This window comes from Equus asinus, chromosome X (genome assembly GCF_041296235.1).
Source record: "Equus asinus isolate D_3611 breed Donkey chromosome X, EquAss-T2T_v2, whole genome shotgun sequence".
Lineage (NCBI taxonomy): Eukaryota > Metazoa > Chordata > Mammalia > Perissodactyla > Equidae > Equus > Equus asinus.
The window spans coordinates 82,547,651-82,575,409 of record NC_091820.1 but is presented as its reverse complement, the minus strand read 5'-3'; positions in this window follow the sequence as shown (position 1 = coordinate 82,575,409).

Below are 27,759 nucleotides of genomic sequence, written 5' to 3'. Positions count from 1 at the left end.
AGATGTGCTCATCAGTCCGTTCTCCTTCAGTCGAAGGGATTAATTTTGTATTTCTTGAATCACCGTATGTTCTCTAGGCCGAGGTGTGAGTGCTTTCGTGATTCTTGGTTGCTGTCTTTGAATTTGCAGCGGTCACTTGTAGGACTCTTTGCTATCCTAGCCTAGGTCAAGCGAAGCACTGACAACCCGTGGTCATCTGGCTTGGTTTGACATCCTGAGATCAGAAACTCCAAATTCGAGGTGGTCCTGGCAACCCCCTTCATGGACATAATGTTTTTCTGAGACAAATTAGACAAATATGATGAATTCCTCGCTCCAGGAAAGATATTTTTCTTTCTCTTTTGTGCATTCGGGAAGTTTCGAACTTGACCCCTGACCCTTGAACATTGCCCTAGATTCCATCTAGATAAGGTCTGACTTTATTTCCATAGGCTGTGCCATTTGTTTGACCTACATCCTCAGCCCTGGCATGTTTATTTTTCTGGAAACAGAATTGTAATGTTCTAATTTTCAGCCAGCTTCCTTCCATATGGCGTCAAAGCACATAATCAATAATCCTTCTACGGCAAGAAGTCGGGGGAGAGAATTTCATTGGAGCCAAAGTGAGCACTCTAGCCTGGGAGGGCAGCCTCCACAAAGGAACCAAGCCCTCTGGAAAAGGGTGATTTTCAGCACACTTGTAGAGCCCTTCCCAACAAAGAGACCTACCCCAAGCATGACAGGGCTCCATTCCTTCAAGGCTTCCAAGACATCTCTTGGGACGCATTAGCATGTGGCCAGTGGGCCCCCGTGACGCCAGAGCTATGGAAAGTGAGACTGATCTTCGAAGAATGCTAGGGGCCTAGGAAAGGAGGCATCGACTCTTCTCTTCAACGTCCTCAAGAGATCCTTCTTGACTTTGGATTATGCTTAAGGCAGAAGGACACTGTAGGTCTGATAAGGCCCAAGTGCGGCCTCGTGTTTCCAATCAAGTTTCAAGCTTGAATCAGCATGGCCTCCCCATAGACTTGAATAGATGACAATGTTCTCCTCTCAGTGCTTGTCCCTCTATTCTCGCTTCTTGCCAAGGATTCCTTTCTTATCCCTGGCATCAGAGTCTGTTTGAGCTCTTCCAGTTTCTGTGCCCGCTTTCTGTTTGTCAAAGCAGTTTCTGGGTATGTCTCCCTTTAATAGCCCAGCCTAGGCCAATCCTCAGACTGTAACCATGCGGCCATCTTGGGGGACATGTTCACCGTGATGTCATAAAGAACCTCAGAAGGCCAAGTTGTCCTGACAACCTCCAAGCACACAGAGTTTCAGAGCCATCTCAGACCAGTCTGACTCCTCCCCCTTTCCAGGCAGGATAGTTTTCCTTTTTCTGGATTTCTTGTCGGTTTCTAACTTTCTCCTCGAACTTGGAAAGGCCTGCTCCCTTCTCTCTAGACACTGGTTTCTTTCCTGTAAGATTACCCTGCGTGTTATCTCTTATGTCTTGGGTAGATGGACAAGTGGGTGGACCTTCCCCAGAGAAAGTCCTGGACTCCCTCCCAAGTTGAAGTTGCCCAGGCAATCCTCTGATGCGCAATGATCGTGTCATCTCCTAGCACTCTGCCAATTCTGCCTTGGCAGGTCCCATGTTTTCCTTCCTTCTTCCTTTGGGGAAGTGTACCAGATGCCTTCCTAGATTGGAATATTCTCACGGTTCTTTTTCTGGTGCGTATTGAGAACGGAGCCTCACAATTGCTACTCCTTTATGACCTCTGTCCGCACCGTACCATGAAATCTCTATTCCCTAACAGTGCTAATGTGATCTGCACCCGCGCTGTGAAAGAGTGAGGCCCGGGCCACCCAAGAGGAACGTGGGCACTTGCCCGCTCCACCACAGGGCCGGCCCTGACTTGTACTTTTGGACCAACCTGTGGCCTGAACTTGGGAAGATGTGGGCCTGTTTGGATTATTCGTGAAGGGGATTAGTAGGAACATCATGGACGGTAACGTTTTCCGTTGGTTCCTGGGCTTAGCACGGATCAGGTTCTCTTGGTAGGATTCCTCTTCATGTATTTGGAATGGTCTACCTTTCTGTAGCATCAGTCAGGCTTTTGAGGTGATTTTCCATCCTTGGAAGTTCACCTTCTCTAATCTCTTTCAGCCCCCAAAGCTGTATGCCGTCATTCTGGACCCCTTTTTGGATGTTTGATTTTAGGTGGATTTATTGCCATAACCCTGCATTCGAACATCCTATGTCTTTCAGATTTACATCCTCATCGATTTAGACTTCCGTGTAGGTTCCATCCTCTTCACCAGCGTAAGCCGAATCACAGGCCCTCACCACACACTTGTGCCTCATCATCTCTTTCACCCTCCCCCACCGCCCCGCTTTGCCTCTGGGCGCCCCCGATCAAATGTCCAGTGCCACCTGTTGGTTAGTGCTTGTTTTTTCTTCTCCTTGTAAGTGAGATCCTACGGTATTTGACTTTGTCCCTGGGGCTTGTTTCACTTCCCCTAAAACCCTCCCAGCCATTCTGGTGGTCACAAATGGCTGGATTGCATCCTTTGTTCCCGCTGAGTGGTCTGCCATTGTGTGGCTATAGCCCATGTTCCTTCTCCATTCGTCCCTTGCTGGGCACCAGGGCGGCTTCCAAGTCTTGGAGAGCGGGAGTAAGGCTGTGGTGAACTCAGCGGTGCACGTCTTTAGGTGGTAGTGTTTCCGAGTTCTTTGGCTAAACGCCCCCCAGGGGAATAGCTGGATCATATGGGACATGGATTCTTAAATTTCGGAGGCAGTTCCACTTCGCTTGGCCTAGTGGCTGCACCGGTTTCCACTGCCAGCAGCAGTGCTGGAGGCTTCCCTTCTCTCCACCTCCTCTCTGACGCTTGTTCTTTCCTGTCTGCCTCCTTATAGCCATTCTGACCACAGTGAGCTGCTATGTCATTGCGGTTTGGATTTGCCTTGGCCTCAGACTTAATGAGGGTGAACAAGTTTTCATGCACCTGTTGGCCCTCTTTAGATCTTCTTGGGAGAAATCTCTGTGTCCATCTTTGGCCCAGGATTTCATTGGCTTGTTCTTTTTCTTGTGGAGACGTGTGAGTTGATTGTATCTTTGGGCTTTTCACCCCTTGTCCGATGTGTGCTTTGCAAACATCCACTCCCAGTTGTTGTGCTGTCTTTGCATTGAGTCGATGGTTTCCTTGACTGGGCAGAAGCGTCTGCATGTGAGGTGGTCCCGTTTGTTTCTTGTCTCCTTTGCTGCCCTTGCCCAGTCAGACAGGCTTCTTCCAAATAGGCGGCTCAGACAGATGGCAAAGAGCACTCTGCCTAGGTCTTCTCCTACAAGTTTCACGGTTTCAAGTGTGCCATTCAGGGCTTTAATCCATTCCAGGTGCTGCGTGTGCCAGGTGGCACATCATGGTCTACTCTCGTTGTGTTCCATGTGGCTGTGCAGGCTTCCCAGCACCGTTTCTTGGAGAGACTCTCCTTTGTCCACTGTCTCCTCTTGGCTCCCTGGTCGCAAATGGGCTGTCCTTGTATGTTTGAGTTGGGCTCTGGGCTCTCGATTCTGTTGCATGGGTCTGTGTGCCTGTTTTTGGGCCCGGACTGTGCCGTTTCGGTACCTAGCGCTTCGTCCTCTATGTTGAAATCAGAAAGTGTGATACGTCCTGCTTTGTTCATTTTCCTGAGGATTCCTTGGCCTATTCAGGGTCTCTTGTTGCTGGCTGGAAACTTTAGGATTCTCTCTTCTATCTCTCTGGCAAATATGGCTGCAACTTTGACTGGGATTGCATGGAATCCAGAGATTCCTTTCTCCGCTATGGACGTTTCAAGTGTGTTAATTCTTCCATTCCTAGGTCCCGGAATATCCTTCTTTTTCCTTGTGTCGTCTTGAATTTCTTTCCCCAAACGTTTGCTAGTTTTCGGTTGACATAGCTTTCACCTGTTTTGCTAAGGTTCTTCATAGACATCTTCTTCTTCGTACTGGCAAGCTGTGTTTTTTGTTCGTTTGTGTTTAGCTTCCATTTGTCTACTCTTTGCAACTTGTAATTGGTTCTGTTTTGGCAGAAGTGCATCGCTGTGCTCACATCTGCTGGCAATGCTCCTGTATTTGCTGTGGAAGTCTGGCCCTATCTAACGTCCCTTCCCATCTGCCTCTGCACCCCCTCGGACGCCTGCCCCAGAATGACTGAAGCAGTGGTGAGGAGGCTCACCCCCAGGATTCCACCCGGCCCACCCCGGGCCACCGACCCAGAAGCTGCGGACCTCACCGCTGCACCACCGGCCGGCCCCTTTCATGTTCCATTGGCAACCTGCAGTTGAGTGCAATGGGGCTTGAATATGCTGCTTGAGCCCAACTCTGGCACTGTGTAGATGAGGCCAGGTTGTTTGTCGGGGCCACTGTGACGTCAGAGGATTGGTCATAGTTGTGCGTCTGCTGTCCCGGCAAACTTCACGGACACAGGGCTTCAGAGCCCGCTTGGAGCAGTCTCATAACGCACCCTTCCCAGTGAGCCCAGGTTTGACCTTCGTTGCCGTTTTTTGGCTTGTGAATTTCTCTGACTTTCAAACGTTCCAGCACAGTGTGTCTAAAGACTGACATCTTTCATTGTGGATTATTCAGGTGTGATATCTGTTCGCCTTGCATTTTCTGGGACCTTTTTTTCTTTTCCACAGTATACTCGTCATGGTCTTTCTCAGCTATCTCCCTTAGATGTGCTCATCAGTCCGTTCTCCTTCAGTCGAAGGGATTAATTTTGTATTTCTTGAATCACCGTATGTTCTCTAGGCCGAGGTGTGAGTGCTTTCGTGATTCTTGGTTGCTGTCTTTGAATTTGCAGCGGTCACTTGTAGGACTCTTTGCTATCCTAGCCTAGGTCAAGCGAAGCACTGACAACCCGTGGTCATCTGGCTTGGTTTGACATCCTGAGATCAGAAACTCCAAATTCGAGGTGGTCCTGGCAACCCCCTTCATGGACATAATGTTTTTCTGAGACAAATTAGACAAATATGATGAATTCCTCGCTCCAGGAAAGATATTTTTCTTTCTCTTTTGTGCATTCGGGAAGTTTCGAACTTGACCCCTGACCCTTGAACATTGCCCTAGATTCCATCTAGATAAGGGCTGACTTTATTTCCATAGGCTGTGCCATTTGTTTGACCTACATCCTCAGCCCTGGCATGTTTAATTTTCTGGAAACAGAATTGTAATGTTCTAATTTTCAGCCAGCTTCCTTCCATATGGCGTCAAAGCACATAATCAATAATCCTTCTACGGCAAGAAGTCGGGGGAGAGAATTTCATTGGAGCCAAAGTGAGCACTCTAGCCTGGGAGGGCAGCCTCCACAAAGGAACCAAGCCCTCTGGAAAAGGGTGATTTTCAGCACACTTGTAGAGCCCTTCCCAACAAAGAGACCTACCCCAAGCATGACAGGGCTCCATTCCTTCAAGGCTTCCAAGACATCTCTTGGGACGCATTAGCATGTGGCCAGTGGGCCCCCGTGACGCCAGAGCTATGGAAAGTGAGACTGATCTTCGAAGAATGCTAGGGGCCTAGGAAAGGAGGCATCGACTCTTCTCTTCAACGTCCTCAAGAGATCCTTCTTGACTTTGGATTATGCTTAAGGCAGAAGGACACTGTAGGTCTGATAAGGCCCAAGTGCGGCCTCGTGTTTCCAATCAAGTTTCAAGCTTGAATCAGCATGGCCTCCCCATAGACTTGAATAGATGACAATGTTCTCCTCTCAGTGCTTGTCCCTCTATTCTGGCTTCTTGCCAAGGATTCCTTTCTTATCCCTGGCATCAGAGTCTGTTTGAGCTCTTCCAGTTTCTGTGCCCGCTTTCTGTTTGTCAAAGCAGTTTCTGGGTATGTCTCCCTTTAATAGCCCAGCCTAGGCCAATCCTCAGACTGTAACCATGCGGCCATCTTGGGGGACATGTTCACCGTGATGTCATAAAGAACCTCAGAAGGCCAAGTTGTCCTGACAACCTCCAAGCACACAGAGTTTCAGAGCCATCTCAGACCAGTCTGACTCCTCCCCCTTTCCAGGTAGGATAGTTTTCCTTTTTCTGGATTTCTTGTCGGTTTCTAACTTTCTCCTCGAACTTGGAAAGGCCTGCTCCCTTCTCTCTAGACACTGGTTTCTTTCCTGTAAGATTACCCTGGGTGTTATCTCTTATGTCTTGGGTAGATGGCCAAGTGGGTGGACCTTCCCCAGAGAAAGTCCTGGACTCCCTCCCAAGTTGAAGTTGCCCAGGCAATCCTCTGATGCGCAATGATCGTGTCATCTCCTAGCACTCTGCCAATTCCGCCTTGGCAGGTCCCATGTTTTCCTTCCTTCTTCCTTTGGGGAAGTGTACCAGATGCCTTCCTAGATTGGAATATTCTCACGGTTCTTTTTCTGGTGCGTATTGAGAACGGAGCCTCACAATTGCTACTCCTTTATGACCTCTGTCCGCACCGTACCATGAAATCTCTATTCCCTAACAGTGCTAATGTGATCTGCACCCGCGCTGTGAAAGAGTGAGGCCCGGGCCACCCAAGAGGAACGTGGGCACTTGCCCGCTCCACCACAGGGCCGGCCCTGACTTGTACTTTTGGACCAACCTGTGGCCTGAACTTGGGAAGATGTGGGCCTGTTTGGATTATTCGTGAAAGGGATTAGTAGGAACATCATGGACGGTAACGTTTTCCGTTGGTTCCTGGGCTTAGCACGGATCAGGTTCTCTTGGTAGGATTCCTCTTCATGTATTCTGAATGGTCTACCTTTCTGTAGCATCAGTCAGGCTTTTGAGGTGATTTTCCATCCTTGGAAGTTCACCTTCTCTAATCTCTTTCAGCCCCCAAAGCTGTATGCCGTCATTCTGGACCCCTTTTTGGATGTTTGATTTTAGATGGATTTATTGCCATAACCCTGCATTCGAACATCCTATGTCTTTCAGATTTACATCCTCATCGATTTAGACTTCCGTGTAGGTTCCATCCTCTTCACCAGCGTAAGCCGAATCACAGGCCCTCACCACACACTTGTGCCTCATCATCTCTTTCACCCTCCCCCACCGCCCCGCTTTGCCTCTGGGCGCCCCCGATCAAATGTCCAGTGCCACCTGTTGGTTAGTGCTTGTTTTTTCTTCTCCTTGTAAGTGAGATCCTACGGTATTTGACTTTGTCCCTGGGGCTTGTTTCACTTCCCCTAAAACCCTCCCAGCCATTCTGGTGGTCACAAATGGCTGGATTGCATCCTTTGTTCCCGCTGAGTGGTCTGCCATTGTGTGGCTATAGCCCATGTTCCTTCTCCATTCGTCCCTTGCTGGGCACCAGGGCGGCTTCCAAGTCTTGGAGAGCGGGAGTAAGGCTGTGGTGAACTCAGCGGTGCACGTCTTTAGGTGGTAGTGTTTCCGAGTTCTTTGGCTAAACGCCCCCCAGGGGAATAGCTGGATCATATGGGACATGGATTCTTAAATTTCGGAGGCAGTTCCACTTCGCTTGGCCTAGTGGCTGCACCGGTTTCCACTGCCAGCAGCAGTGCTGGAGGCTTCCCTTCTCTCCACCTCCTCTCTGACGCTTGTTCTTTCCTGTCTGCCTCCTTATAGCCATTCTGACCACAGTGAGCTGCTATGTCATTGCGGTTTGGATTTGCCTTGGCCTCAGACTTAATGAGGGTGAACAAGTTTTCATGCACCTGTTGGCCCTCTTTAGATCTTCTTGGGAGTAATCTCTGTGTCCATCTTTGGCCCAGGATTTCATTGGCTTGTTCTTTTTCTTGTGGAGACGTGTGAGTTGATTGTATCTTTGGGCTTTTCACCCCTTGTCCGATGTGTGCTTTGCAAACATCCACTCCCAGTTGTTGTGCTGTCTTTGCATTGAGTCGATGGTTTCCTTGACTGGGCAGAAGCGTCTGCATGTGAGGTGGTCCCGTTTGTTTCTTGTCTCCTTTGCTGCCCTTGCCCAGTCAGACAGGCTTCTTCCAAATAGGCGGCTCAGACAGATGGCAAAGAGCACTCTGCCTAGGTCTTCTCCTACAAGTTTCACGGTTTCAAGTGTGCCATTCAGGGCTTTAATCCATTCCAGGTGGTGCGTGTGCCAGGTGGCACATCATGGTCTACTCTCGTTGTGTTCCATGTGGCTGTGCAGGCTTCCCAGCACCGTTTCTTGGAGAGACTCTCCTTTGTCCACTGTCTCCTCTTGGCTCCCTGGTCGCAAATGGGCTGTCCTTGTATGTTTGAGTTGGGCTCTGGGCTCTCGATTCTGTTGCATGGGTCTGTGTGCCTGTTTTTGGGCCCGGACTGTGCCGTTTCGGTACCTAGCGCTTCGTCCTCTATGTTGAAATCAGAAAGTGTGATACGTCCTGCTTTGTTCATTTTCCTGAGGATTCCTTGGCCTATTCAGGGTCTCTTGTTGCTGGCTGGAAACTTTAGGATTCTCTCTTCTATCTCTCTGGCAAATATGGCTGCAACTTTGACTGGGATTGCATGGAATCCAGAGATTCCTTTCTCCGCTATGGACGTTTCAAGTGTGTTAATTCTTCCATTCCTAGGTCCCGGAATATCCTTCTTTTTCCTTGTGTCGTCTTGAATTTCTTTCCCCAAACGTTTGCTAGTTTTCGGTTGACATAGCTTTCACCTGTTTTGCTAAGGTTCTTCATAGACATCTTCTTCTTCGTACTGGCAAGCTGTGTTTTTTGTTCGTTTGTGTTTAGCTTCCATTTGTCTACTCTTTGCAACTTGTAATTGGTTCTGTTTTGGCAGAAGTGCATCGCTGTGCTCACATCTGCTGGCAATGCTCCTGTATTTGCTGTGGAAGTCTGGCCCTATCTAACGTCCCTTCCCATCTGCCTCTGCACCCCCTCGGACGCCTGCCCCAGAATGACTGAAGCAGTGGTGAGGAGGCTCACCCCCAGGATTCCACCCGGCCCACCCCGGGCCACCGACCCAGAAGCTGCGGACCTCACCGCTGCACCACCGGCCGGCCCCTTTCATGTTCCATTGGCAACCTGCAGTTGAGTGCAATGGGGCTTGAATATGCTGCTTGAGCCCAACTCTGGCACTGTGTAGATGAGGCCAGGTTGTTTGTCGGGGCCACTGTGACGTCAGAGGATTGGTCATAGTTGTGCGTCTGCTGTCCCGGCAAACTTCACGGACACAGGGCTTCAGAGCCCGCTTGGAGCAGTCTCATAACGCACCCTTCCCAGTGAGCCCAGGTTTGACCTTCGTTGCCGTTTTTTGGCTTGTGAATTTCTCTGACTTTCAAACGTTCCAGCACAGTGTGTCTAAAGACTGACATCTTTCATTGTGGATTATTCAGGTGTGATATCTGTTCGCCTTGCATTTTCTGGGACCTTTTTTTCTTTTCCACAGTATACTCGTCATGGTCTTTCTCAGCTATCTCCCTTAGATGTGCTCATCAGTCCGTTCTCCTTCAGTCCAAGTGATTAATTTTGTATTTCTTGAATCACCGTATGTTCTCTAGGCCGAGGTGTGAGTGCTTTCGTGATTCTTGGTTGCTGTCTTTGAATTTGCAGCGGTCACTTGTAGGACTCTTTGCTATCCTAGCCTAGGTCAAGCGAAGCACTGACAACCCGTGGTCATCTGGCTTGGTTTGACATCCTGAGATCAGAAACTCCAAATTCGAGGTGGTCCTGGCAACCCCCTTCATGGACATAATGTTTTTCTGAGACAAATTAGACAAATATGATGAATTCCTCGCTCCAGGAAAGATATTTTTCTTTCTCTTTTGTGCATTCGGGAAGTTTCGAACTTGACCCCTGACCCTTGAACATTGCCCTAGATTCCATCTAGATAAGGGCTGACTTTATTTCCATAGGCTGTGCCATTTGTTTGACCTACATCCTCAGCCCTGGCATGTTTATTTTTCTGGAAACAGAATTGTAATGTTCTAATTTTCAGCCAGCTTCCTTCCATATGGCGTCAAAGCACATAATCAATAATCCTTCTACGGCAAGAAGTCGGGGGAGAGAATTTCATTGGAGCCAAAGTGAGCACTCTAGCCTGGGAGGGCAGCCTCCACAAAGGAACCAAGCCCTCTGGAAAAGGGTGATTTTCAGCACACTTGTAGAGCCCTTCCCAACAAAGAGACCTACCCCAAGCATGACAGGGCTCCATTCCTTCAAGGCTTCCAAGACATCTCTTGGGACGCATTAGCATGTGGCCAGTGGGCCCCCGTGACGCCAGAGCTATGGAAAGTGAGACTGATCTTCGAAGAATGCTAGGGGCCTAGGAAAGGAGGCATCGACTCTTCTCTTCAACGTCCTCAAGAGATCCTTCTTGACTTTGGATTATGCTTAAGGCAGAAGGACACTGTAGGTCTGATAAGGCCCAAGTGCGGCCTCGTGTTTCCAATCAAGTTTCAAGCTTGAATCAGCATGGCCTCCCCATAGACTTGAATAGATGACAATGTTCTCCTCTCAGTGCTTGTCCCTCTATTCTGGCTTCTTGCCAAGGATTCCTTTCTTATCCCTGGCATCAGAGTCTGTTTGATCTCTTCCAGTTTCTGTGCCCGCTTTCTGTTTGTCAAAGCAGTTTCTGGGTATGTCTCCCTTTAATAGCCCAGCCTAGGCCAATCCTCAGACTGTAACCATGCGGCCATCTTGGGGGACATGTTCACCGTGATGTCATAAAGAACCTCAGAAGGCCAAGTTGTCCTGACAACCTCCAAGCACACAGAGTTTCAGAGCCATCTCAGACCAGTCTGACTCCTCCCCCTTTCCAGGTAGGATAGTTTTCCTTTTTCTGGATTTCTTGTCGGTTTCTAACTTTCTCCTCGAACTTGGAAAGGCCTGCTCCCTTCTCTCTAGACACTGGTTTCTTTCCTGTAAAATTACCCTGGGTGTTATCTCTTATGTCTTGGGTAGATGGCCAAGTGGGTGGACCTTCCCCAGAGAAAGTCCTGGACTCCCTCCCAAGTTGAAGTTGCCCAGGCAATCCTCTGATGCGCAATGATCGTGTCATCTCCTAGCACTCTGCCAATTCCGCCTTGGCAGGTCCCATGTTTTCCTTCCTTCTTCCTTTGGGGAAGTGTACCAGATGCCTTCCTAGATTGGAATATTCTCACGGTTCTTTTTCTGGTGCGTATTGAGAACGGACCCTCACAATTGCTACTCCTTTATGACCTCTGTCCGCACCGTACCATGAAATCTCTATTCCCTAACAGTGCTAATGTGATCTGCACCCGCGCTGTGAAAGAGTGAGGCCCGGGCCACCCAAGAGGAACGTGGGCACTTGCCCGCTCCACCACAGGGCCGGCCCTGACTTGTACTTTTGGACCAACCTGTGGCCTGAACTTGGGAAGATGTGGGCCTGTTTGGATTATTCGTGAAGGGGATTAGTAGGAACATCATGGACGGTAACGTTTTCCGTTGGTTCCTGGGCTTAGCACGGATCAGGTTCTCTTGGTAGGATTCCTCTTCATGTATTTGGAATGGTCTACCTTTCTGTAGCATCAGTCAGGCTTTTGAGGTGATTTTCCATCCTTGGAAGTTCACCTTCTCTAATCTCTTTCAGCCCCCAAAGCTGTATGCCGTCATTCTGGACCCCTTTTTGGATGTTTGATTTTAGGTGGATTTATTGCCATAGCCCTGCATTCGAACATCCTATGTCTTTCAGATTTACATCCTCATCGATTTAGACTTCCGTGTAGGTTCCATCCTCTTCACCAGCGTAAGCCGAATCACAGGCCCTCACCACACACTTGTGCCTCATCATCTCTTTCACCCTCCCCCACCGCCCCGCTTTGCCTCTGGGCGCCCCCGATCAAATGTCCAGTGCCACCTGTTGGTTAGTGCTTGTTTTTTCTTCTCCTTGTAAGTGAGATCCTACGGTATTTGACTTTGTCCCTGGGGCTTGTTTCACTTCCCCTAAAACCCTCCCAGCCATTCTGGTGGTCACAAATGGCTGGATTGCATCCTTTGTTCCCGCTGAGTGGTATGGCATTGTGTGGCTATAGCCCATGTTCCTTCTCCATTCGTCCCTTGCTGGGCACCAGGGCGGCTTCCAAGTCTTGGAGAGCGGGAGTAAGGCTGTGGTGAACTCAGCGGTGCACGTCTTTAGGTGGTAGTGTTTCCGAGTTCTTTGGCTAAACGCCCCCCAGAGGAATAGCTGGATCATATGGGACATGGATTCTTAAATTTCGGAGGCAGTTCCACACCGCTTCGCCTAGTGGCTGCACTGGTTTCCACTGCCAGCGGCAGTGCTGGAGGCTTCCCTTCTCTCCACCTCCTCTCTGACGCTTGTTGTTTCCTGTCTGCCTCCTTATAGCCATTCTGACCACAGTGAGCTGCTATGTCATTGCGGTTTGGATTTGCCTTGGCCTCAGACTTAATGAGGGTGAACAACTTTTCATGCACCTGTTGGCCCTCTTTAGATCTTCTTGGGAGAAATCTCTGTGTCCATCTTTGGCCCAGGATTTCATTGGCTTGTTCTTTTTCTTGTGGAGACGTGTGAGTTGATTGTATCTTTGGGCTTTTCACCCCTTGTCCGATGTGTGCTTTGCAAACATCCACTCCCAGTTGTTGTGCTGTCTTTGCATTGAGTCGATGGTTTCCTTGACTGGGCAGAAGCGTCTGCATGTGAGGTGGTCCCGTTTGTTTCTTGTCTCCTTTGCTGCCCTTGCCCAGTCAGACAGGCTTCTTCCAAATAGGCGGCTCAGACAGATGGCAAAGAGCACTCTGCCTAGGTCTTCTCCTACAAGTTTCACGGTTTCAAGTGTGCCATTCAGGGCTTTAATCCATTCCAGGTGGTGTGTGTGCCAGGTGGCACATCATGGTCTACTCTCGTTGTGTTCCATTTGGCTGTGCAGGCTTCCCAGCACCGTTTCTTGGAGAGACTCTCCTTTGTCCACTGTCTCCTCTTGGCTCCCTGGTCGCAAATGGGCTGTCCTTGTATGTTTGAGTTGGGCTCTGGGCTCTCGATTCTGTTGCATGGGTCTGTGTGCCTGTTTTTGGGCCCGGACTGTGCCGTTTCGGTACCTAGCGCTTCGTCCTCTATGTTGAAATCAGAAAGTGTGATACGTCCTGCTTTGTTCATTTTCCTGAGGATTCCTTGGCCTATTCAGGGTCTCTTCTTGCTGGCTGGAAACTTTAGGATTCTCTCTTCTATCTCTCTGGCAAATATGGCTGCAACTTTGACTGGGATTGCATGGAATCCAGAGATTCCTTTCTCCGCTATGGACGTTTCAAGTGTGTTAATTCTTCCATTCCTAGGTCCCGGAATATCCTTCTTTTTCCTTGTGTCGTCTTGAATTTCTTTCCCCAAACGTTTGCTAGTTTTCGGTTGACATAGCTTTCACCTGTTTTGCTAAGGTTCTTCATAGACATCTTCTTCTTCGTACTGGCAAGCTGTGTTTTTTGTTCGTTTGTGTTTAGCTTCCATTTGTCTACTCTTTGCAACTTGTAATTGGTTCTGTTTTGGCAGAAGTGCATCGCTGTGCTCACATCTGCTGGCAATGCTCCTGTATTTGCTGTGGAAGTCTGGCCCTATCTAACGTCCCTTCCCATCTGCCTCTGCACCCCCTCGGACGCCTGCCCCAGAATGACTGAAGCAGTGGTGAGGAGGCTCACCCCCAGGATTCCACCCGGCCCACCCCGGGCCACCGACCCAGAAGCTGCGGACCTCACCGCTGCACCACCGGCCGGCCCCTTTCCTGTTCCATTGGCAACCTGCAGTTGAGTGCAATGGGGCTTGAATATGCTGCTTGAGCCCAACTCTGGCACTGTGTAGATGAGGCCAGGTTGTTTGTCGGGGCCACTGTGACGTCAGAGGATTGGTCATAGTTGTGCGTCTGCTGTCCCGGCAAACTTCACGGACACAGGGCTTCAGAGCCCGCTTGGAGCAGTCTCATAACGCACCCTTCCCAGTGAGCCCAGGTTTGACCTTTGTTGCCGTTTTTTGGCTTGTGAATTTCTCTGACTTTCAAACGTTCCAGCACAGTGTGTCTAAAGACTGACATCTTTCATTGTGGATTATTCAGGTGTGATATCTGTTCGCCTTGCATTTTCTGGGACCTTTTTTTCTTTTCCACAGTATACTCGTCATGGTCTTTCTCAGCTATCTCCCTTAGATGTGCTCATCAGTCCGTTCTCCTTCAGTCCAAGTGATTAATTTTGTATTTCTTGAATCACCGTATGTTCTCTAGGCCGAGGTGTGAGTGCTTTCGTGATTCTTGGTTGCTGTCTTTGAATTTGCAGCGGTCACTTGTAGGACTCTTTGCTATCCTAGCCTAGGTCAAGCGAAGCACTGACAACCCGTGGTCATCTGGCTTGGTTTGACATCCTGAGATCAGAAACTCCAAATTCGAGGTGGTCCTGGCAACCCCCTTCATGGACATAATGTTTTTCTGAGACAAATTAGACAAATATGATGAATTCCTCGCTCCAGGAAAGATATTTTTCTTTCTCTTTTGTGCATTCGGGAAGTTTCGAACTTGACCCCTGACCCTTGAACATTGCCCTAGATTCCATCTAGATAAGGGCTGACTTTATTTCCATAGGCTGTGCCATTTGTTTGACCTACATCCTCAGCCCTGGCATGTTTATTTTTCTGGAAACAGAATTGTAATGTTCTAATTTTCAGCCAGCTTCCTTCCATATGGCGTCAAAGCACATAATCAATAATCCTTCTACGGCAAGAAGTCGGGGGAGAGAATTTCATTGGAGCCAAAGTGAGCACTCTAGCCTGGGAGGGCAGCCTCCACAAAGGAACCAAGCCCTCTGGAAAAGGGTGATTTTCAGCACACTTGTAGAGCCCTTCCCAACAAAGAGACCTACCCCAAGCATGACAGGGCTCCATTCCTTCAAGGCTTCCAAGACATCTCTTGGGACGCATTAGCATGTGGCCAGTGGGCCCCCGTGACGCCAGAGCTATGGAAAGTGAGACTGATCTTCGAAGAATGCTAGGGGCCTAGGAAAGGAGGCATCGACTCTTCTCTTCAACGTCCTCAAGAGATCCTTCTTGACTTTGGATTATGCTTAAGGCAGAAGGACACTGTAGGTCTGATAAGGCCCAAGTGCGGCCTCGTGTTTCCAATCAAGTTTCAAGCTTGAATCAGCATGGCCTCCCCATAGACTTGAATAGATGACAATGTTCTCCTCTCAGTGCTTGTCCCTCTATTCTGGCTTCTTGCCAAGGATTCCTTTCTTATCCCTGGCATCAGAGTCTGTTTGATCTCTTCCAGTTTCTGTGCCCGCTTTCTGTTTGTCAAAGCAGTTTCTGGGTATGTCTCCCTTTAATAGCCCAGCCTAGGCCAATCCTCAGACTGTAACCATGCGGCCATCTTGGGGGTCATGTTCACCGTGATGTCATAAAGGACCTCAGAAGGCCAAGTTGTCCTGACAACCTCCAAGCACACAGAGTTTCAGAGCCATCTCAGACCAGTCTGACTCCTCCCCCTTTCCAGGTAGGATAGTTTTCCTTTTTCTGGATTTCTTGTCGGTTTCTAACTTTCTCCTCGAACTTGGAAAGGCCTGCTCCCTTCTCTCTAGATACTGGTTTCTTTCCTGTAAGATTACCCTGGGTGTTATCTCTTATGTCTTGGGTAGATGGCCAAGTGGGTGGACCTTCCCCAGAGAAAGTCCTGGACTCCCTCCCAAGTTGAAGTTGCCCGGGCAATCCTCTGATGCGCAATGATCGTGTCATCTCCTAGCACTCTGCCAATTCCGCCTTGGCAGGTCCCATGTTTTCCTTCCTTCTTCCTTTGGGGAAGTGTACCAGATGCCTTCCTAGATTGGAATATTCTCACGGTTCTTTTTCTGGTGCGTATTGAGAACAGACCCTCACAATTGCTACTCCTTTATGACCTCTGTCCGCACCGTACCATGAAATCTCTATTCCCTAACAGTGCTAATGTGATCTGCACCCGCGCTGTGAAAGAGTGAGGCCCGGGCCACCCAAGAGGAACGTGGGCACTTGCCCGCTCCACCACAGGGCCGGCCCTGACTTGTACTTTTGGACCAACCTGTGGCCTGAACTTGGGAAGATGTGGGCCTGTTTGGATTATTCGTGAAGGGGATTAGTAGGAACATCATGGACGGTAACGTTTTCCGTTGGTTCCTGGGCTTAGCACGGATCAGGTTCTCTTGCTAGGATTCCTCTTCATGTATTTGGAATGGTCTACCTTTCTGTAGCATCAGTCAGGCTTTTGAGGTGATTTTCCATCCTTGGAAGTTCACCTTCTCTAATCTCTTTCAGCCCCCAAAGCTGTATGCCGTCATTCTGGACCCCTTTTTGGATGTTTGATTTTAGGTGGATTTATTGCCATAGCCCTGCATTAGAACATCCTATGTCTTTCAGATTTACATCCTCATCGATTTAGACTTCCGTGTAGGTTCCATCCTCTTCACCAGCGTAAGCCGAATCACAGGCCCTCACCACACACTTGTGCCTCATCATCTCTTTCGCCCTCCCCCACCACCCCGCTTTGCCTCTGGGCGCCCCCGATCAAATGTCCAGTGCCACCTGTTGGTTAGTGCTTGTTTTTTCTTCTCCTTGTAAGTGAGATCCTACGGTATTTGACTTTGTCCCTGGGGCTTGTTTCACTTCCCCTAAAACCCTCCCAGCCATTCTGGTGGTCACAAATGGCTGGATTGCATCCTTTGTTCCCGCTGAGTGGTCTGCCATTGTGTGGCTATAGCCCATGTTCCTTCTCCATTCGTCCCTTGCTGGGCACCAGGGCGGCTTCCAAGTCTTGGAGAGCGGGAGTAAGGCTGTGGTGAACTCAGCGGTGCACGTCTTTAGGCGGTAGTGTTTCCGAGTTCTTTGGCTAAACGCCCCCCAGAGGAATAGCTGGATCATATGGGACATGGATTCTTAAATTTCGGAGGCAGTTCCACACCGCTTGGCCTAGTGGCTGCACCGGTTTCCACTGCCAGCAGCAGTGCATGAGGCTTCCCTTCTCTCCACCTCCTCTCTGACGCTTGTTGTTTCCTGTCTGCCTCCTTATAGCCATTCTGACCACAGTGAGCTGCTATGTCCATGCGGCTTGGATTTGCCTTGGCCACAGGCTTAATGAGGGTGAACAAGTTTTCATGCACCTGTTGGCCCTCTTTAGATCTTCTTGGGAGAAATCTCTGTGTCCATCTTTGGCCCTGGATTTCATTGGCTTGTTCTTTTTCTTGTGGAGACGTGTGAGTTGATTGTATCTTTGGGCTTTTCACCCCTTGTCCGATGTGTGCTTTGCAAACATCCACTCCCAGTTGTTGTGCTGTCTTTGCATTGAGTCGATGGTTTCCTTGACTGGGCAGAAGCGTCTGCATGTGAGGTGGTCCCGTTTGTTTCTTGTCTCCTTTGCTGCCCTTGCCCAGTCAGACAGGCTTCTTCCAAATAGGCGGCTCAGACAGATGGCAAAGAGCACTCTGCCTAGGTCTTCTCCTACAAGTTTCACGGTTTCAAGTGTGCCATTCAGGGCTTTAATCCATTCCAGGTGCTGCGTGTGCCAGGTGGCACATCATGGTCTACTCTCGTTGTGTTCCATGTGGCTGTGCAGGCTTCCCAGCACCGTTTCTTGGAGAGACTCTCCTTTGTCCACTCTCTCCTCTTGGCTCCCTGGTCGCAAATGGGCTGTCCTTGTATGTTTGAGTTGGGCTCTGGGCTCTCGATTCTGTTGCATGGGTCTGTGTGCCTGTTTTTGGGCCCGGACTGTGCCGTTTCGGTACCTAGCGCTTCGTCCTCTATGTTGAAATCAGAAAGTGTGATACGTCCTGCTTTGTTCATTTTCCTGAGGATTCCTTGGCCTATTCAGGGTCTCTTGTTGCTGGCTGGAAACTTTAGGATTCTCTCTTCTATCTCTCTGGCAAATATGGCTGCAACTTTGACTGGGATTGCATGGAATCCAGAGATTCCTTTCTCCGCTATGGACGTTTCAAGTGTGTTAATTCTTCCATTCCTAGGTCCCGGAATATCCTTCTTTTTCCTTGTGTCGTCTTGAATTTCTTTCCCCAAACGTTTGCTAGTTTTCGGTTGACATAGCTTTCACCTGTTTTGCTAAGGTTCTTCATAGACATCTTCTTCTTCGTACTGGCAAGCTGTGTTTTTTGTTCGTTTGTGTTTAGCTTCCATTTGTCTACTCTTTGCAACTTGTAATTGGTTCTGTTTTGGCAGAAGTGCATCGCTGTGCTCACATCTGCTGGCAATGCTCCTGTATTTGCTGTGGAAGTCTGGCCCTATCTAACGTCCCTTCCCATCTGCCTCTGCACCCCCTCGGACGCCTGCCCCAGAATGACTGAAGCAGTGGTGAGGAGGCTCACCCCCAGGATTCCACCCGGCCCACCCCGGGCCACCGACCCAGAAGCTGCGGACCTCACCGCTGCACCACCGGCCGGCCCCTTTCATGTTCCATTGGCAACCTGCAGTTGAGTGCAATGGGGCTTGAATATGCTGCTTGAGCCCAACTCTGGCACTGTGTAGATGAGGCCAGGTTGTTTGTCGGGGCCACTGTGACGTCAGAGGATTGGTCATAGTTGTGCGTCTGCTGTCCCGGCAAACTTCACGGACACAGGGCTTCAGAGCCCGCTTGGAGCAGTCTCATAACGCACCCTTCCCAGTGAGCCCAGGTTTGACCTTCGTTGCCGTTTTTTGGCTTGTGAATTTCTCTGACTTTCAAACGTTCCAGCACAGTGTGTCTAAAGACTGACATCTTTCATTGTGGATTATTCAGGTGTGATATCTGTTCGCCTTGCATTTTCTGGGACCTTTTTTTCTTTTCCACAGTATACTCGTCATGGTCTTTCTCAGCTATCTCCCTTAGATGTGCTCATCAGTCCGTTCTCCTTCAGTCCAAGTGATTAATTTTGTATTTCTTGAATCACCGTATGTTCTCTAGGCCGAGGTGTGAGTGCTTTCGTGATTCTTGGTTGCTGTCTTTGAATTTGCAGCGGTCACTTGTAGGACTCTTTGCTATCCTAGCCTAGGTCAAGCGAAGCACTGACAACCCGTGGTCATCTGGCTTGGTTTGACATCCTGAGATCAGAAACTCCAAATTCGAGGTGGTCCTGGCAACCCCCTTCATGGACATAATGTTTTTCTGAGACAAATTAGACAAATCTGATGAATTCCTCGCTCCAGGAAAGATATTTTCCTTTCTCTTTTGTGGAGTCGGGAAGTTTCGAACTTGACCCCTGACCCTTGAACATTGCCCTAGATTCCATCTAGATAAGGGCTGACTTTATTTCCATAGGCTGTGCCATTTGTTTGACCTACATCCTCAGCCCTGGCATGTTTATTTTTCTGGAAACAGAATTGTAATGTTCTAATTTTCAGCCAGCTTCCTTCCATATGGCGTCAAAGCACATAATCAATAATCCTTCTACGGCAAGAAGTCGGGGGAGAGAATTTCATTGGAGCCAAAGTGAGCACTCTAGCCTGGGAGGGCAGCCTCCACAAAGGAACCAAGCCCTCTGGAAAAGGGTGATTTTCAGCACACTTGTAGAGCCCTTCCCAACAAAGAGACCTACCCCAAGCATGACAGGGCTCCATTCCTTCAAGGCTTCCAAGACATCTCTTGGGACGCATTAGCATGTGGCCAGTGGGCCCCCGTGACGCCAGAGCTATGGAAAGTGAGACTGATCTTCGAAGAATGCTAGGGGCCTAGGAAAGGAGGCATCGACTCTTCTCTTCAACGTCCTCAAGAGATCCTTCTTGACTTTGGATTATGCTTAAGGCAGAAGGACACTGTAGGTCTGATAAGGCCCAAGTGCGGCCTCGTGTTTCCAATCAAGTTTCAAGCTTGAATCAGCATGGCCTCCCCATAGACTTGAATAGATGACAATGTTCTCCTCTCAGTGCTTGTCCCTCTATTCTGGCTTCTTGCCAAGGATTCCTTTCTTATCCCTGGCATCAGAGTCTGTTTGATCTCTTCCAGTTTCTGTGCCCGCTTTCTGTTTGTCAAAGCAGTTTCTGGGTATGTCTCCCTTTAATAGCCCAGCCTAGGCCAATCCTCAGACTGTAACCATGCGGCCATCTTGGGGGACATGTTCACCGTGATGTCATAAAGAACCTCAGAAGGCCAAGTTGTCCTGACAACCTCCAAGCACACAGAGTTTCAGAGCCATCTCAGACCAGTCTGACTCCTCCCCCTTTCCAGGTAGGATAGTTTTCCTTTTTCTGGATTTCTTGTCGGTTTCTAACTTTCTCCTCGAACTTGGAAAGGCCTGCTCCCTTCTCTCTAGACACTGGTTTCTTTCCTGTAAGATTACCCTGGGTGTTATCTCTTATGTCTTGGGTAGATGGCCAAGTGGGTGGACCTTCCCCAGAGAAAGTCCTGGACTCCCTCCCAAGTTGAAGTTGCCCGGGCAATCCTCTGATGCGCAATGATCGTGTCATCTCCTAGCACTCTGCCAATTCCGCCTTGGCAGGTCCCATGTTTTCCTTCCTTCTTCCTTTGGGGAAGTGTACCAGATGCCTTCCTAGATTGGAATATTCTCACGGTTCTTTTTCTGGTGCGTATTGAGAACAGACCCTCACAATTGCTACTCCTTTATGACCTCTGTCCGCACCGTACCATGAAATCTCTATTCCCTAACAGTGCTAATGTGATCTGCACCCGCGCTGTGAAAGAGTGAGGCCCGGGCCACCCAAGAGGAACGTGGGCACTTGCCCGCTCCACCACAGGGCCGGCCCTGACTTGTACTTTTGGACCAACCTGTGGCCTGAACTTGGGAAGATGTGGGCCTGTTTGGATTATTCGTGAAGGGGATTAGTAGGAACATCATGGACGGTAACGTTTTCCGTTGGTTCCTGGGCTTAGCACGGATCAGGTTCTCTTGGTAGGATTCCTCTTCATGTATTTGGAATGGTCTACCTTTCTGTAGCATCAGTCAGGCTTTTGAGGTGATTTTCCATCCTTGGAAGTTCACCTTCTCTAATCTCTTTCAGCCCCCAAAGCTGTATGCCGTCATTCTGGACCCCTTTTTGGATGTTTGATTTTAGGTGGATTTATTGCCATAGCCCTGCATTAGAACATCCTATGTCTTTCAGATTTACATCCTCATCGATTTAGACTTCCGTGTAGGTTCCATCCTCTTCACCAGCGTAAGCCGAATCACAGGCCCTCACCACACACTTGTGCCTCATCATCTCTTTCGCCCTCCCCCACCGCCCCGCTTTGCCTCTGGGCGCCCCCGATCAAATGTCCAGTGCCACCTGTTGGTTAGTGCTTGTTTTTTCTTCTCCTTGTAAGTGAGATCCTACGGTATTTGACTTTGTCCCTGGGGCTTGTTTCACTTCCCCTAAAACCCTCCCAGCCATTCTGGTGGTCACAAATGGCTGGATTGCATCCTTTGTTCCCGCTGAGTGGTCTGCCATTGTGTGGCTATAGCCCATGTTCCTTCTCCATTCGTCCCTTGCTGGGCACCAGGGCGGCTTCCAAGTCTTGGAGAGCGGGAGTAAGGCTGTGGTGAACTCAGCGGTGCACGTCTTTAGGTGGTAGTGTTTCCGAGTTCTTTGGCTAAACGCCCCCCAGAGGAATAGCTGGATCATATGGGACATGGATTCTTAAATTTCGGAGGCAGTTCCACACCGCTTGGCCTAGTGGCTGCACCGGTTTCCACTGCCAGCAGCAGTGCATGAGGCTTCCCTTCTCTCCACCTCCTCTCTGACGCTTGTTGTTTCCTGTCTGCCTCCTTATAGCCATTCTGACCACAGTGAGCTGCTATGTCCATGCGGCTTGGATTTGCCTTGGCCACAGGCTTAATGAGGGTGAACAAGTTTTCATGCACCTGTTGGCCCTCTTTAGATCTTCTTGGGAGAAATCTCTGTGTCCATCTTTGGCCCTGGATTTCATTGGCTTGTTCTTTTTCTTGTGGAGACGTGTGAGTTGATTGTATCTTTGGGCTTTTCACCCCTTGTCCGATGTGTGCTTTGCAAACATCCACTCCCAGTTGTTGTGCTGTCTTTGCATTGAGTCGATGGTTTCCTTGACTGGGCAGAAGCGTCTGCATGTGAGGTGGTCCCGTTTGTTTCTTGTCTCCTTTGCTGCCCTTGCCCAGTCAGACAGGCTTCTTCCAAATAGGCGGCTCAGACAGATGGCAAAGAGCACTCTGCCTAGGTCTTCTCCTACAAGTTTCACGGTTTCAAGTGTGCCATTCAGGGCTTTAATCCATTCCAGGTGGTGCGTGTGCCAGGTGGCACATCATGGTCTACTCTCGTTGTGTTCCATGTGGCTGTGCAGGCTTCCCAGCACCGTTTCTTGGAGAGACTCTCCTTTGTCCACTGTCTCCTCTTGGCTCCCTGGTCGCAAATGGGCTGTCCTTGTATGTTTGAGTTGGGCTCTGGGCTCTCGATTCTGTTGCATGGGTCTGTGTGCCTGTTTTTGGGCCCGGACTGTGCCGTTTCGGTACCTAGCGCTTCGTCCTCTATGTTGAAATCAGAAAGTGTGATACGTCCTGCTTTGTTCATTTTCCTGAGGATTCCTTGGCCTATTCAGGGTCTCTTGTTGCTGGCTGGAAACTTTAGGATTCTCTCTTCTATCTCTCTGGCAAATATGGCTGCAACTTTGACTGGGATTGCATGGAATCCAGAGATTCCTTTCTCCGCTATGGACGTTTCAAGTGTGTTAATTCTTCCATTCCTAGGTCCCGGAATATCCTTCTTTTTCCTTGTGTCGTCTTGAATTTCTTTCCCCAAACGTTTGCTAGTTTTCGGTTGACATAGCTTTCACCTGTTTTGCTAAGGTTCTTCATAGACATCTTCTTCTTCGTACTGGCAAGCTGTGTTTTTTGTTCGTTTGTGTTTAGCTTCCATTTGTCTACTCTTTGCAACTTGTAATTGGTTCTGTTTTGGCAGAAGTGCATCGCTGTGCTCACATCTGCTGGCAATGCTCCTGTATTTGCTGTGGAAGTCTGGCCCTATCTAACGTCCCTTCCCATCTGCCTCTGCACCCCCTCGGACGCCTGCCCCAGAATGACTGAAGCAGTGGTGAGGAGGCTCACCCCCAGGATTCCACCCGGCCCACCCCGGGCCACCGACCCAGAAGCTGCGGACCTCACCGCTGCACCACCGGCCGGCCCCTTTCATGTTCCATTGGCAACCTGCAGTTGAGTGCAATGGGGCTTGAATATGCTGCTTGAGCCCAACTCTGGCACTGTGTAGATGAGGCCAGGTTGTTTGTCGGGGCCACTGTGACGTCAGAGGATTGGTCATAGTTGTGCGTCTGCTGTCCCGGCAAACTTCACGGACACAGGGCTTCAGAGCCCGCTTGGAGCAGTCTCATAACGCACCCTTCCCAGTGAGCCCAGGTTTGACCTTCGTTGCCGTTTTTTGGCTTGTGAATTTCTCTGACTTTCAAACGTTCCAGCACAGTGTGTCTAAAGACTGACATCTTTCATTGTGGATTATTCAGGTGTGATATCTGTTCGCCTTGCATTTTCTGGGACCTTTTTTTCTTTTCCACAGTATACTCGTCATGGTCTTTCTCAGCTATCTCCCTTAGATGTGCTCATCAGTCCGTTCTCCTTCAGTCCAAGTGATTAATTTTGTATTTCTTGAATCACCGTATGTTCTCTAGGCCGAGGTGTGAGTGCTTTCGTGATTCTTGGTTGCTGTCTTTGAATTTGCAGCGGTCACTTGTAGGACTCTTTGCTATCCTAGCCTAGGTCAAGCGAAGCACTGACAACCCGTGGTCATCTGGCTTGGTTTGACATCCTGAGATCAGAAACTCCAAATTCGAGGTGGTCCTGGCAACCCCCTTCATGGACATAATGTTTTTCTGAGACAAATTAGACAAATATGATGAATTCCTCGCTCCAGGAAAGATATTTTTCTTTCTCTTTTGTGCATTCGGGAAGTTTCGAACTTGACCCCTGACCCTTGAACATTGCCCTAGATTCCATCTAGATAAGGGCTGACTTTATTTCCATAGGCTGTGCCATTTGTTTGACCTACATCCTCAGCCCTGGCATGTTTATTTTTCTGGAAACAGAATTGTAATGTTCTAATTTTCAGCCAGCTTCCTTCCATATGGCGTCAAAGCACATAATCAATAATCCTTCTACGGCAAGAAGTCGGGGGAGAGAATTTCATTGGAGCCAAAGTGAGCACTCTAGCCTGGGAGGGCAGCCTCCACAAAGGAACCAAGCCCTCTGGAAAAGGGTGATTTTCAGCACACTTGTAGAGCCCTTCCCAACAAAGAGACCTACCCCAAGCATGACAGGGCTCCATTCCTTCAAGGCTTCCAAGACATCTCTTGGGACGCATTAGCATGTGGCCAGTGGGCCCCCGTGACGCCAGAGCTATGGAAAGTGAGACTGATCTTCGAAGAATGCTAGGGGCCTAGGAAAGGAGGCATCGACTCTTCTCTTCAACGTCCTCAAGAGATCCTTCTTGACTTTGGATTATGCTTAAGGCAGAAGGACACTGTAGGTCTGATAAGGCCCAAGTGCGGCCTCGTGTTTCCAATCAAGTTTCAAGCTTGAATCAGCATGGCCTCCCCATAGACTTGAATAGATGACAATGTTCTCCTCTCAGTGCTTGTCCCTCTATTCTGGCTTCTTGCCAAGGATTCCTTTCTTATCCCTGGCATCAGAGTCTGTTTGATCTCTTCCAGTTTCTGTGCCCGCTTTCTGTTTGTCAAAGCAGTTTCTGGGTATGTCTCCCTTTAATAGCCCAGCCTAGGCCAATCCTCAGACTGTAACCATGCGGCCATCTTGGGGGACATGTTCACCGTGATGTCATAAAGAACCTCAGAAGGCCAAGTTGTCCTGACAACCTCCAAGCACACAGAGTTTCAGAGCCATCTCAGACCAGTCTGACTCCTCCCCCTTTCCAGGTAGGATAGTTTTCCTTTTTCTGGATTTCTTGTCGGTTTCTAACTTTCTCCTCGAACTTGGAAAGGCCTGCTCCCTTCTCTCTAGACACTGGTTTCTTTCCTGTAAGATTACCCTGGGTGTTATCTCTTATGTCTTGGGTAGATGGCCAAGTGGGTGGACCTTCCCCAGAGAAAGTCCTGGACTCCCTCCCAAGTTGAAGTTGCCCGGGCAATCCTCTGATGCGCAATGATCGTGTCATCTCCTAGCACTCTGCCAATTCCGCCTTGGCAGGTCCCATGTTTTCCTTCCTTCTTCCTTTGGGGAAGTGTACCAGATGCCTTCCTAGATTGGAATATTCTCACGGTTCTTTTTCTGGTGCGTATTGAGAACAGACCCTCACAATTGCTACTCCTTTATGACCTCTGTCCGCACCGTACCATGAAATCTCTATTCCCTAACAGTGCTAATGTGATCTGCACCCGCGCTGTGAAAGAGTGAGGCCCGGGCCACCCAAGAGGAACGTGGGCACTTGCCCGCTCCACCACAGGGCCGGCCCTGACTTGTACTTTTGGACCAACCTGTGGCCTGAACTTGGGAAGATGTGGGCCTGTTTGGATTATTCGTGAAGGGGATTAGTAGGAACATCATGGACGGTAACGTTTTCCGTTGGTTCCTGGGCTTAGCACGGATCAGGTTCTCTTGCTAGGATTCCTCTTCATGTATTTGGAATGGTCTACCTTTCTGTAGCATCAGTCAGGCTTTTGAGGTGATTTTCCATCCTTGGAAGTTCACCTTCTCTAATCTCTTTCAGCCCCCAAAGCTGTATGCCGTCATTCTGGACCCCTTTTTGGATGTTTGATTTTAGGTGGATTTATTGCCATAGCCCTGCATTAGAACATCCTATGTCTTTCAGATTTACATCCTCATCGATTTAGACTTCCGTGTAGGTTCCATCCTCTTCACCAGCGTAAGCCGAATCACAGGCCCTCACCACACACTTGTGCCTCATCATCTCTTTCGCCCTCCCCCACCGCCCCGCTTTGCCTCTGGGCGCCCCCGATCAAATGTCCAGTGCCACCTGTTGGTTAGTGCTTGTTTTTTCTTCTCCTTGTAAGTGAGATCCTACGGTATTTGACTTTGTCCCTGGGGCTTGTTTCACTTCCCCTAAAACCCTCCCAGCCATTCTGGTGGTCACAAATGGCTGGATTGCATCCTTTGTTCCCGCTGAGTGGTCTGCCATTGTGTGGCTATAGCCCATGTTCCTTCTCCATTCGTCCCTTGCTGGGCACCAGGGCGGCTTCCAAGTCTTGGAGAGCGGGAGTAAGGCTGTGGTGAACTCAGCGGTGCACGTCTTTAGGTGGTAGTGTTTCCGAGTTCTTTGGCTAAACGCCCCCCAGAGGAATAGCTGGATCATATGGGACATGGATTCTTAAATTTCGGAGGCAGTTCCACACCGCTTGGCCTAGTGGCTGCACCGGTTTCCACTGCCAGCAGCAGTGCATGAGGCTTCCCTTCTCTCCACCTCCTCTCTGACGCTTGTTGTTTCCTGTCTGCCTCCTTATAGCCATTCTGACCACAGTGAGCTGCTATGTCCATGCGGCTTGGATTTGCCTTGGCCACAGGCTTAATGAGGGTGAACAAGTTTTCATGCACCTGTTGGCCCTCTTTAGATCTTCTTGGGAGAAATCTCTGTGTCCATCTTTGGCCCTGGATTTCATTGGCTTGTTCTTTTTCTTGTGGAGACGTGTGAGTTGATTGTATCTTTGGGCTTTTCACCCCTTGTCCGATGTGTGCTTTGCAAACATCCACTCCCAGTTGTTGTGCTGTCTTTGCATTGAGTCGATGGTTTCCTTGACTGGGCAGAAGCGTCTGCATGTGAGGTGGTCCCGTTTGTTTCTTGTCTCCTTTGCTGCCCTTGCCCAGTCAGACAGGCTTCTTCCAAATAGGCGGCTCAGACAGATGGCAAAGAGCACTCTGCCTAGGTCTTCTCCTACAAGTTTCACGGTTTCAAGTGTGCCATTCAGGGCTTTAATCCATTCCAGGTGGTGCGTGTGCCAGGTGGCAGATCATGGTCTACTCTCGTTGTGTTCCATGTGGCTGTGCAGGCTTCCCAGCACCGTTTCTTGGAGAGACTCTCCTTTGTCCACTCTCTCCTCTTGGCTCCCTGGTCGCAAATGGGCTGTCCTTGTATGTTTGAGTTGGGCTCTGGGCTCTCGATTCTGTTGCATGGGTCTGTGTGCCTGTTTTTGGGCCCGGACTGGGCCGTTTCGGTACCTAGCGCTTCGTCCTCTATGTTGAAATCAGAAAGTGTGATACGTCCTGCTTTGTTCATTTTCCTGAGGATTCCTTGGCCTATTCAGGGTCTCTTGTTGCTGGCTGGAAACTTTAGGATTCTCTCTTCTATCTCTCTGGCAAATATGGCTGCAACTTTGACTGGGATTGCATGGAATCCAGAGATTCCTTTCTCCGCTATGGACGTTTCAAGTGTGTTAATTCTTCCATTCCTAGGTCCCGGAATATCCTTCTTTTTCCTTGTGTCGTCTTGAATTTCTTTCCCCAAACGTTTGCTAGTTTTCGGTTGACATAGCTTTCACCTGTTTTGCTAAGGTTCTTCATAGACATCTTCTTCTTCGTACTGGCAAGCTGTGTTTTTTGTTCGTTTGTGTTTAGCTTCCATTTGTCTACTCTTTGCAACTTGTAATTGGTTCTGTTTTGGCAGAAGTGCATCGCTGTGCTCACATCTGCTGGCAATGCTCCTGTATTTGCTGTGGAAGTCTGGCCCTATCTAACGTCCCTTCCCATCTGCCTCTGCACCCCCTCGGACGCCTGCCCCAGAATGACTGAAGCAGTGGTGAGGAGGCTCACCCCCAGGATTCCACCCGGCCCACCCCGGGCCACCGACCCAGAAGCTGCGGACCTCACCGCTGCACCACCGGCCGGCCCCTTTCATGTTCCATTGGCAACCTGCAGTTGAGTGCAATGGGGCTTGAATATGCTGCTTGAGCCCAACTCTGGCACTGTGTAGATGAGGCCAGGTTGTTT